This window comes from Temnothorax longispinosus, chromosome 1 (genome assembly GCF_030848805.1).
Source record: "Temnothorax longispinosus isolate EJ_2023e chromosome 1, Tlon_JGU_v1, whole genome shotgun sequence".
NCBI lineage: Eukaryota > Metazoa > Arthropoda > Insecta > Hymenoptera > Formicidae > Temnothorax > Temnothorax longispinosus.
Window position 1 is genome coordinate 3064211 of NC_092358.1, and position 13232 is coordinate 3077442.

The 13232-nt window shown below is 39.9% G+C and overlaps 1 long non-coding RNA gene across 2 annotated transcripts in view; it reads left to right on the top strand.

Annotated features, from left to right (window-relative positions):
- The window catches only part of LOC139809354 (uncharacterized), a 115794-nt gene that overhangs the window by 97410 nt on the left and 5152 nt on the right, over nt 1-13232 (top strand). The gene's annotated exons all lie outside the window — the stretch shown is intronic.

The following is a 13232-nucleotide window of genomic DNA, read 5'->3' on the forward strand; positions in this document are numbered from 1 at the left end:
CCCGCAGACTTTACTTTCCGCCCGCCAAACAGGGACGAAAGTGGTCACTTTCCTCCCTGGCGTGAAATTGGTCACTTTCGTCCCTCTCTACAGGCATGGAAAGTCGAACTTTCTGTGGAGGTGTTGTGAAATATTAGTTTACATATTTCTTTTGATATTTTCCACTCGCTGATGTATTACTCACTCATAAATATGTCTTATATTTTTCTGTTGTTCTTACAACAATTACTTTTAAAATAAAATAGTATTATCACGGATTATCTCTTTCAGTCCATAATCGAGACTTAAAGTAATTTTCTCTTGCCGCATTTGCCGTCACTGAGCAAAAAAAATGACAGGATGTCGAGAGCGGCCCGCTATCTCGGTTTTTCTGGTATCTATAATCCTGCCGCAGAAATCCTTGAAGACGTCGTAATGGACTTGTCGCGATTATTATCGACTGTGTGCTCCGCACTTAGACTATATCTCGCGATAGCAATGTTCGAAATCGAAGAGAGAGAAACGAATTTAAGATCGAGGCTGAAACGAAGAAACTATAAGGAGAACTGGTTGGATGAGAGAAAGAGGTCGCCGGGAGGTGTATCCCCGTAGTCGAACTCGAGCGGTACGATTTACTCGCGATTCAAGGAGTGCGCGAGAGAGCAATAAGTGCTCTTCAGTGTCAAATTCACGAGCAAGATGCTGCGATGTACTGGGTGTCCTGAGATATTAAAAGATACTAAGAACCGAATTAGAAAAATGGCGCTTATGTCTTGATCGTAATGCTTAAGATCTTGGTAGCCCTTGAATTAAGCTTAAGTGATACAAATAAATACCATAGATACGTTTCGTCACTTTATATTTCAAATTTTGCTTGCATTTAATATTGCTTTAATAATATATAATTTTACGACTTCAATAATAATTTGCTATCTGATTGTAAGATATTTTCTAGAAATATCGAAATTACTAGACGTTTGCATTAATATTTTGCTAAAGAAAAATCAATTTTAAATTCGCCGAAAAATTCAAAATAAATTTTGCAACGCGTAAACCTTCTACCAATAGAAAAGATAGTATTAACAAGAGTTAATCTTTATTGATGAGCATTATAATATTCCTCAGGAAGCATTTTTTTTCATCATCCTGCCATCGAATGCTCAAATCGCGTCCTGAAGAATACTTTCACGTTCGGAGGGTACTTCCGAGCTTGTAGCAAGGCACTCATCCGGAAATCGTAACGTATATTGCCATTATTATGCGCGGAAAAGTCAGGGAAATATTCGTGAACCCACTTGACTGATTCAGAAATGTGCGAAAGATCCAAGGACAGATTTATTGCGTCTCGTAGAAAAACCGTAGGTACTATTTACTAGAAATTATTATTTATTTAAAACAGACAAACGATTACTAAAGTTCGATGACAGTGAAATAATATGAAATACTTAAACTTGAGCTTCATATTTCAAATCTCATGCATGCAAAAATTATCACATGTCACAATTTACACAATTATTGAATCGAATTAAAATGAATATATTTCAGCGATTAAATTTTCTCATATAGAATTATCTTATAATTATCTAATAATAAAAAATGGGACACAGATGACAAACGTTTCTGGAGCGTGGAGAAAGATCTGTTATCGTTTACGGAGCGTCAACGTTCGTCGCGGCGAGCGTGTAAATATTCGATATTCGTTTCCAATCTTCGATCGAAAACAAACACGGCGGCGGTGGCTGTCTAGCCAAAGACAAACTACAAATACCGATGTAACGCTTCTTCGGAGCGGGAGGAAAGAGAAGTGTACTTCGTTGTCGCGCCGTTACAAAGTCGCGCGTATTCAACGGGGTGTACTTTCCGGTATTACGCGACTCGATCAAGAAAAACAATAATTCTTCGACTGTCTGAGATCGCAATGTCATTCCCGAGTTCGAGTCTATTTCCATGAGAAAACGACATTGTCGGATAGGATACAACGACACTTTTACTTATGCGCGACGTACAACGTGGCATCGCGACACGTCGCTGAGAGACACGTTAATGGTACACGCTGTGACAGTGAGAGCTGCGAATGGAATCGAAGAACGAAAAGAAGTCTCCCCTTCGCCTACCCGTAAAAGAGAGTACACACAGCTGTCAAGTCAGCTGGAGACGTCGCATTCGCACGTGTTCATGCGCGCTCCTTGAGTTATGTGTCTGAGATATGTGTCCGACTGGATTTATACAAATGCACGATAATCATATCCGCATAAGATGCACTATCTCAAAAGTTGTTAATATAACGATAAAAACGATAAAGACTGTGTAATAGTAATTATTAATTAATATTCGTTGTAATAGCTTGTAATGTCTTGTGATTAACAAGACATATAGTAATCTCAATTTTTTATTAAAATTAAAAGAAAATTAACTGGAGAGCAAGTTACGCTTTCGAAATGTCAAATAATTTAACTGACTTTTTTTAGTCTTTGATTTCTAGTAACTCTTGATTTCAAGTCAGACGCAAAGTTTCTAGGATACCTTGTACGCGGATATGTATATTACACCTATATATTCCTAAGTAGATATGCGAAGAGAGAGAGAGAGAGAGAGGGGAAAGGGAAGGGAGACAGAGGGATGCAGCGCATGTACGTGTACGAGGGTACAGGCGGATACGAGCGAGAGCGAGCGTAGGTACGAGTTACCCAAACTCCCATTCGATTCGAGCGACAAACTTTGCAAGCAGTTTGATCGCCGGAGTTACAGATTCGCCGTAGAACTCTGAACTCCAAATGGGGAATCTATTATCGGAGCGAGCGTTTACACGTACACGTTCGTTTGCGCGCGTTGCCAACCCCGAGCCGTGTCATAAGCGACGAGCTGTGTCTCTTACGTCGCGGGTCGTGTCGTCGAGTTATCGCGATATGTCGCGACGGATTTTAAAATTAGAACCTGATGAATCGGGATATTTAGCAAAGGTCGATCCGGTTAGTAATACAAACAACTTTATACTATTTCAAGAATAAAATAGAACACGTATCGATGTTCTTTATTTAAAAATTGGGAATCCGTGACGCGAGACAGTATAATGTAATAAATGTTAAAATACCTGATACCCCTGATCGAGTAATATTAAGAATGTAATTTTTTATAAATTTATGGAATTAAGTAATCATTTGCAATAATCTATCTTTACATCTGGAAAATTACTCAATTTATAACGTATTATTTTTCTACAATGGCTGTGGTTTAACTTGCACGCTCCATAATTCTCACCTAAGGCTAGTTTTCTAGATATTTTGACGCGGAAAGTATCTCAACCATCTCCGTTGTTAAAACGATACGAAGATATGCGAGTCAGATACAACTTATGAGGCCATAAATAACCAAGCGGAAAGAGAAACGAAATAATACTTAGTCAGACACAGGCAATTTACTCGGAAAAAGCAAAAATGCTTGGAATGCTCTCCTTTAATTTCTTCTGACGTCTTTTTCCCTCTCTTTACAATCAATTTTAAAAAACACGAGATATTTCGCAAAGTTTCGCATCAATCTTCAAGAACGTATTTACTAACAAATTCGAGATAGAAAATTTACAGCGAGACAATACAACATTCTGCACTCTCCAAGTCATTTGTTTCTTTCCACCAAGAGAATCAATTAATTGGACCGGAACATAATGGAATTTCAAAGAAAACGTGTTGGCTGCAATCGACCTAGCTGTAGCTACTACCTACCAGTATTTATCTACTACCTCGTTGTTCACCCCTAATACCATCGAGTGTTCGACAATTATTCGATCCGCCGTAGAGACGCTGGTTCGTCGTCTTTTCCCGGCCACAAAAATAGTCGAGGGAGGAGCACGGGCCCCTTAATTTCGCGGCAATCCCCCGGATAAACGGGGTAAGCTTGAAAGGTGGATGCGGGCATCCTGGCAGATTCACGACGTAAATACATTTGTCTCCCCGCCTAAGTGGGCCGGCTGTCTCTTCGTTGCCGAATAAATGCCAGCCAAATAAAACTTCCTGGCTACACACAAACGCAATTACCCTCGAGCTAGGGCGAGGGTTGCCGACTGGCCGAAAGACACATTGCGATGCCACGGTCCCGTTTCATGTTCGCCCGGTTTCCACGATGGCGCCGCATCGCGGCTCAACGCCGCGCGAAATTAACTCCCTTTCGTCTTCCGTGCTTTAAATTCGCAATACGGTCGATCCACATCCTGGGACGTGCCGGCATCCTGCCCGGGAGGAAGAGCGAGCAGAAGCGAAAGCCCGTGGGAGAAAGGTCCGCTGAATTAATTACGCCACTTGATACGTACCGAGATAAAAAGAGAGAGAGGGAGAGAGAGAGAGAGAGATGCGAATTAATTACGAATTAATATTGACCCTCCGTTTGTTTGTAACCGCCGAAACCTTGGTGATATTTGTTAACAGCCCTGATACTCAACACTTATGCATATCCTTCGTTGTTGTATGTTTACGTTATATTGATGTAGACGTTGTACCAAATTGGTAAACTTCGTTGGCTTTAATTAAAGCATACAACCTTAATTTTCCCTCGCAACTTTGTATCGTATAATAATTATAATACTATAATTTATGCGTGTTCGGTAGAACGTGTAATAACATTTGCCAAACGCACTAATTCTTCCATTCTTGTACGAGTGTTCCTAATTAAGAATCGTTAGCAGAAAATGGAGGAAATCGAGATCACGGCGAGCTAATATTATCAGAGAACGTCGACGGACCGTAATGAGACACGGACGGCGACGGCAGGTATATCTAGATCAGATGCAGACAGCGTCATGCGAGAAATTGCATTGGGGTAATTGAAGAGGAGAGAGGCGAACGTGTACATACTGTAAACTATGTTAGCGGACATGCAGAGTCAAGATGTGATAAATGTATTCTTACATTATTAGATTGACTATCTAATGCAAACCCGAAATGTTAGCACGTTAATTCGCCAACATGACGTTTGTAAATACATTATTTTATCACAAACCACTTTATACTGCTGAATTACTACTTAATATGCTAGATATTAAGATTGAAATAAAGCGTAATTTTCTTTACCTAATCATCTTAATCGACCATTTGAAATATTTATTAGTCTTTCGCATTGTAGTATTTTTTCTAATTATTATTATCACAATAAGTTACGAAAAGTCAATATATTGATTAAACATTATACAACATCATGAAAGAAACAGAATTACAATGCAATACGACTCGGTTCTAATATACGTTTCCCCTTCACAATAATCAGGGAGCTTTCTCGAGTTTCTCCATTCTTTATCTAAAGACACTAACGAATGCGGAAATGTGGGTGTCAATCTGATGCCGATAGAAAAGAACATCGCGTAAGTACGAGAGAGAGAGGAGAGTGGGGAGAAGAGGAGAGGAAAAAGGGACGAGAGTATCGGACCGGCAGTAACGTTCACGTGCTCACATTTTCCGATTTCACGTGGCAGGATGCAGCGAGGGGCGAACGGAGGCGATAGCCGATATCGCACCTGCCCGCCGGCAGATGTATAACTGTATACGTGCTGCCGTTTTATCCCGATATTCCGGATAGGCAGGCGCGTAGCGCGAGCACGTAATTAAAATTGACGCTTTCGTTTTGACGCGCGGCGCACAGGTCACGTATTAGTATCTCGGCCTTTTACTTCCGCCGCCACGATTGTAACTGCACTGCACGGCGGCCACAAAATCAACCATCCGCACGGAAAATGACCAATCATCATCAACGTCATTTTCCCGAGAACTTAAGCACCCTCGCATTTGTTTGCAGTACTTAAAGAATCTTATAATGTTACAGATATTTTTACCTAATCCTGCACGATAAAATTATATCGCGTTTATCGTTCATTTTTATCGTAACGACGCAAAGATAATGAAGTAGAATAAGTTTTTCTCATCAGTGGAAAAAAGAATATCACGAACGGTACTATCCGATGGTTGGTCCGAAAGCTGATTATTAAATGACATTTTTTATTAAAACAAGTGATAAATTTCACTTCCTATTATTTTGATATCATCTTACGGACTAATTACGCTTTTATGATTTGTGAATTAAAGTGATAACCTCTGAGGCACGGAGTTGGATTTGAGCGGTAAGGAGAGGGGAGAAAATGCTCCGGGCGTGAAAAATACGCGGATGCGTAAATGAAATTGCTGGCAACTTCTGAAGACGAGAGACGAGAGACACACGTCAGACGTGCGCGCGCGCGCGCGATGCAGGATGCATTTCAACGTCGGGAAATAAATTTATCACGTCGCTCGTCCGGTACTTACGCTTGTGCCGCGCCACGGTGCTGTCACGGGCGGGGGTGGATTACAGGCGGCGGTGTAAATGTAGGTGTAACGCGCGTACGACATGCGGGTCGCGCGCGTTGCTCCGCGTGACTCCTCTCTGTCTCCTGCCGGGCGAGTTATATCGAGCACAATACTACCCGGGCCGGACCTCTATTTTTCGTGTACACGTAAAATCCATTTGGTCGTTCGACATACCGGGTTGTCGCTCCGGCACAATCGCATCGTCCCCTTGTCACGCAGCTACGGCTTGGGCTTTATTGTTCGGGGCTCCCCGCTAGAAATCCTCGCTTTCGCATCGAAACGAAGAGCAATTATCCATCGTGCACCGTTCCGAGCTTTTAATTGTCCACCCAAGGGAAGAAGAGAAGCGAAGGGGGAGATGAAAGGGGGAGAAGAAAAAAGAGAAAAAGAGAAAGAACGAGCGAGGGGTCGAGTACCGGTGGCCGCCCCCCTCTTACGCGACGCGGAAAATATTGTATTACTTTTCTCTTACGGAGCAAGCGCGAACTCGTTAAAAGCGCGTAGGTAGTCAGGTACGGGCTGGAAATTTTGTCATTAACGAGAATGCACCGGAAGAGGATTACTCGGGCTTATAATTTTTATTTTATTCCCCCTCCAATCCGTTCACATTAATGTCTATCGATCCTCTTGTCCCTCTCAACCTCTTCCTTTCCACCCGCGGCCCCGGTTTCTCCCGCTGAACTTTTGTGCGTTCTTTCTTTCAGATTGAATTTTCGTTACGGCAAAAAATGCCTTTCTATCGCGTGAACTTTTCCATTGATAAAAGGGGATGAATATCACGGATAAGTGTATATGCATCCTTGCGTATGTAATGTCCTTACATTATGTACATTGCATACTTTTCTAATTATAGTAAAATATATTGCATTATATATAAATATCATTTAAAAATATCGCTGATTATAAAACATTTTATACGAGAGGGTTTTATCGAGATCAAACCACTTTTTTAGGCAAATCACTCGAAAACGGTTTATGAGAGAATTTTTAAAAAATACGTCGAAATGAACCAATATTCATTCCTATCATATGTAAAATATAAATTCCATTCAATTTAATTACAATTTTTTTCAACTTTATAACATTACATTTTCTCCCGATATAGTTTCCCTTCATAATAAATTCCATGCGGCGTTTCATTCAATTTAAACGAAAAATATACCGTTCATCACTTGGCAATATATATTTTATGTGAAGAGCAAATTATTTTTACAATTTTTATTATTTGTCATGTATTAATTATCACTATTACTACTCTCATCCAATTTTATTAAGGAAACGGTATGAAAGACAGACATTATGTGTATACGATAAATGTCAGCGATAAAAAAGTGTTCTACATGACAGACGATAATCGAAAGCTAATACTTGAATTAGCATCAAAGAGCTATCTTCTTCAGCTGATTCGCGATCGTTCGTAGCCGAACAAAGCCATGCGCACGACCATTCCTTTTTATCAGGATCCTCTCGTTTGTTTCCGCGACATATATTCCCAGGCTAGGGCGCGGCTTATTTCCACCAGTGGCGGTAGCTCGAGTATTCCCGGCGCATCGCGTAATGCCGCGGCATTACACCGCGGAGACGTCTGAGCTCGCTAACCGGTAAATATGAGTTTTCACTTGGCGCGACCGCGTCGTGCCGCCGCGGCTTCATTTTTGCCTCGTTAATTACGATTACGCGCCGGTCCCAAGGCGCGACATTGCCCGGCCGCCGACAAGGCACGTCTAGAAATCCGGAAAACGGAGAATGCGAGAGAGAGGTCTGTCGCGAAAACTCTCATTTGGAGCTGCGGGAATCGTGGCTGCACGCACGTAGGTGACAGACTTAAAATCGCGAATTAAAACAGTAACTCAGTATTGTGGGAGAAAATTTAATGTAAATAATTGAATTGATTGAAATTTTATAATGATGTTAATTCGATTATGAAAAATCTACATGTGAAAATAGATACTCTAAACTTTTTTAAGGGATTATCCCTCTTGTTAAAATGTGAAAAGAAGTTTCTATAAACATATGCCTGAAAAAGGGAGACTCATGTTCGAGTAATTATCTCTTCTACAGCTGCCAAAACTTTAGAAGAAAAAGACATCGCGCATCCCACGAAAACAAGTCCGTATTCATGTGGTGTCGGTTTTTTTCTTCGAAAATTTTCGGTAGGACACTAGGTTTCTTTCCCCGCTTGGATTGGCGACCATTGTCGTACGCCAAAAAGTAGAAGCCGAACTCGCAAGGGGAATTAAAAACCGAGACCTCGGACAACGTCACGCTCCGCGCTCGTAATTAATTAATGCGAAAGGGGAGAACGGGCCTTATGCGATCTTGATGAGGATTTGATACGTTGCAGGGCAAGTCGTAATGAGAAAAACGTGTCGGGTCGCATCTAACGGAAAATTACTCTGAGCTGTTGAATTAATTTCTCAAGAGGGAACTATGAATTCTGTCTGATACCAATGCAGTTAGGTGGAGTTTAGAAAATATTTCGAATGGGATTCACATATGTTTAATATTAAGAGAGAAATTTTGTAAACGGGATAAAAAGCGATATTATCAAACACGGAAAAGTTCAGAATTACACGTACGGATAATTAAAAAAATATATATCGTTATTTATTAAAATATTTTTCTGAAGATTTTAAAGGTTGTAGATCTCAATCTGTTCTTCTTTGAGATAGACACCAAGAGCGGCATGCTCGAGAACTTAATTTTCGCGTTGACATTTTTACTACGGACGTCTTATATCGTAGTGCTGCGACTGAGCATATGTTCCTCCGGTAATCGCTAATTAAACATGAGAATTTAGTACGTCAGCGACGTTGTTTTAAGGTACTCGGATCTTAAGCAGCTCGTGTGCGGGCATGTTGGTCGGTGAGTGTGTACTCGAGAAATGTATTCGAGAGAATCTACGAGGTCGGTTCCGCGCTATGGGATAGGCTTGAGACTTCCCGTGGTTTGTCTTCGGTGCTTCGACCCGCGGAAGCTATATTTCCACGGGACTTCCGGGAAACAGGCGAACCCGCCGGCAATTAGTTAGGAAGTGCCCTACAAGCCCACTGCTGCTCACAGAGTGAGAGCTTTTGCCGAATAGGACGCACTCGCGTACTTGGTCGCCCTTTGCGGAGGATTCGTCTGTGTACGAGCAATTTTGAACACGAGTGAAATATTCATATACGGGCCATCAACGTACAGAGTGTCCTAGATCTACGTAATTTAATTTGCGAATTCTTTGATCAATTTTCTATCAAATTTTCACCGAGAAAGAGGTAAATTCCGAACCACTATATATCGTTTGACCTGTTTCATTGAACTTAATTTAATCTTGGAATTCAATATCATTTTCCGCTGCAACCGGAAAGAGAGAACATTTATCATCTTTAAAGGGTTCGTCCTTCTATAGCCTGGTACTGATATGTTGCAACGAAATGCGTATATTCCGTGACAACTCGGAGTCGACGGTACATCTCATGTAGCCCATCGATTGACTGAAATAACTTTTTGTGTATCTAACATTTGTCAATTTCTATACTTTTTCACCTTTATCGAAATTTCCATTGTATGCGCGAGTGTTGGGGAGCATCGCAAATCGCTTACGCACAATATGCAGCTTTTTCAGGGTAACTGAACGATAATCTATGCGTATTCATACATCCCTCGTGAATTTCGTCGACGTCGCGCGTGGAATTCCGCCCACCCCATGTTGGACGAATACCATTAATTATTGCTCGATTACCGATGTCGCGTAGTGTTAACCAATAACGTAGATAAGCCTCGAGCAGAAACTTTGCAAAGCGGACGATTCTTGGTGTGCGAGCAAACCTTTGAGGAATCACGATTGACTAACGTGATAAATTATTTACCTTTTCTCATGTTCGTTCGAAGTAATTATCGATCCGCCCTAATGTACATATATCGCTCTGAACAGATATCTACAGATGCAATGTCATGTACCACGATAGTTACGATCAGTTGCACGGGATTAATCTCAAACATATCTCTCTCGTCGCAAAAAAAAATCTTCGTTTTTCTCTTCTACAGTATTTAATGTTAATATTTTTTACTCATTAAATCCTTTAAAATTTTTTTTGTCTAATATATTAACTATAAAATTAAAATTCTGTTAAATATAATTTGGAATTAAAGAGAGATTTTCAATAAATTATTAAGCATTTTAATAATTTAAAGTTCTTTTTAGATTTTTCGTCTCTTAGGTATAATTTAGAAAACATTGCTGCTTCGACATTTTTGTTCAGGACCAACATATTTCAAATTAATTCAAGACCCCTAAAAGGAAACCCGAAACACTCCATATATATGTATTGAAGATGGTAATTTCTCTCTTCTGCTCCTTTATTCCCGCGAACGTCGCAGAATCGTAGACCGCGGAATCGATCTGCTTCGAGAAAAGAAAGAGCAGAACGCGATGCCGCGAAGGGATGGGAAAAATGGGGTGAGACGATGGGGAGGGCCGAAGAGGGCGGAAGAAAAGAAACCGGGATATTACTTTTGCTCGTTATCGGTTAATTGGAATCACAAGATTCTCGATCGTTTCCGAGAGCGTTCCCTGTTCGACTTCTTCTCCTCCCGTTCGCGGCCCATCGTTTCTTTGTAGGTTCGCTTATCCCGTGTCTCGGCTGCTTATAGTCGGCTGAGATGGGATGCAATTACCGTGTCTCCCTACAACGAACTCGACTCACGTGATAACTATCGAAACTTATTCACGCATTGGTGCGATAAATTCATACTACAAGTGTCCTTCACATTTTATATATACCTAATAAGATTGTTTTCCCCTCACGTTACTTCCTTTTTATATTTTCTTTCTGCCTGGCTTTGTTCGCTTATATTCTCCCTTCATTTTTTTGTCTTTCATCATAAACTCTCGCAAAGACTCTCGCATCGAAGCATCGAAACATAACAATGAAGTCTTTTCCCGGATAGTCCTATAATTAAGATATCAGACTCGGTGGAGATAGAGAAGCAGCACCGACAAGAAACCAACGATCGTCTTTTTCGATCTTCTATGAAAATTAAAAAAAAGAGAGATCGAAGATAATGGACTCGTTGATATTTCCGTCGTCGCAATGATCACGACAAACGCGTCTCGACAACCTACCTAGAAGAGGAAATTTCATTTTCTCGCAGTCTACTGATTTCTTTCCGTCACGATCTTGCTTTTTATCCGACGTACGCTGTTATTCTGTTCTTTATTTTCTCTCTTTCTTTCTTTTTTGTTCACTTCATATGAACTACCGCACGTCGATTGTGTGCGTTCAATATTGCCGATCGTTCCGTTTGCCGCGACAAACCGCGAATTTCGCCATGCAATGCCAATAAAGTTACACTATTCCCCGATACGTTAAACTTTACTGTTTTATCAAAGAGTCAGCATATAAAGGAAGGTTTTACTTTTCTCACGTGGGCATATTTGGATAATTTGGACAATAGACGTGAAATAACATAATTTTCTAATTATTGTTTAAATGTCAGGTATTGAAATTATGTTTTGCCAACATTTACCATTTATAAAAGTTTCCATTTTGCTAATTATTCACACATCTGCTATTACGTAAAAAAAATATTATTAAAAAACCCCTTTAATCTTTAATTAATTACACAATTCGTTCCTGCACTTTGTTATAACGGTTCATAGGAAAACGTATAACCAATTAAACATTAAAAAGGAATATTCCTTTTCAACTTATTATTTAGATTTTACATAAGTTATAATACTCAATTTATAATATTTTAATATTTTAATATATTCAGATTTATAAATCTGATAAAAAACGCGATCAGTCTTTGTTATTGAAAAAAATATCTTTATTAATGCAGTGTCGTTTCCTGTAAATTAATAAAAGATTCCCTCTATGTGTGTTTGGATCAACTGCGATATTCATGAATGTAGAATGTAGATATTCTGCATGCATTTATAAAATAAAAATATTATCGCTTTTTGTAACGTTACACAAAGGCCGGTACGATTCTCGTTCAGAGGATACCTCCGACCATCGCGCGACGCTGAAGACCAATTAGGAAGAAAAGTAAGCGAAGCAGGTCGTTTGAGCGTCTATTAGATGCAAGAAGACACTCGACGCATTGTTGCGTCATCCGCCATTGTCGCGAGCAATTATTACAGTTATATTATTACGTTATCGTTTCGCAGCAAAGTACGTTTCTTTCGCGTTTCGTTTTTAATCCAACTCTTTTCAGATTTATTAAGAATTCTCAGGTACCTGGATACATCGTTCAAGAGCGAAGAAAACAAACCTTTCGAGCGTCATATCAAAGAACGATTTAGGACTTACAATTGACGCGTCGCGAATTTCTATCTATGATATTTGCGTAATTCTACAGTTAAAGAAAACGAAAGAAAAGATGTCCTTCGCCAAAGGGGAGGAAGAGGTGCCTTAAGCCGAGAGAACTTCGCTCCTCTTACATTATAATCGTGCCGCCAACGAGCACTCCGCTCCCGTTAACTTTTTAACTAGTTGCAAATTAAAATTTAACTCCAGTGTATCCACTCTCGCCTCTTACTCACCGCCATTCGGCAGTTTCTGGCACCATAACTCGGTAAAACACTTCTCGATTGTTCGAAGAGAGCTAGAACGCGAGAGACGAAAAACTCTTCAATTTTATTTAAACATTCTCTTCAATAATAATTATAATATCATTTATTTAAAGTCTTGCGTTTAATAACGAAAGTATTACAAGTAAAGTTTTAATGACGTAATCGGTTCTTTCTTATCGTATTAAGATCGTGTGTTGTAGATAAAAATATAGAAGTAAACGCATTGCATTATATTTAATGCACTTAAGCACTTCAATTTTATATGCATTGGATATCATTAATTAAATTGTTAAAATGCATTACATATTAATTGTGACTCTAGTTTTGAAATTTGTATAGAGGATTCTCGAAATTTGGTCTTGATC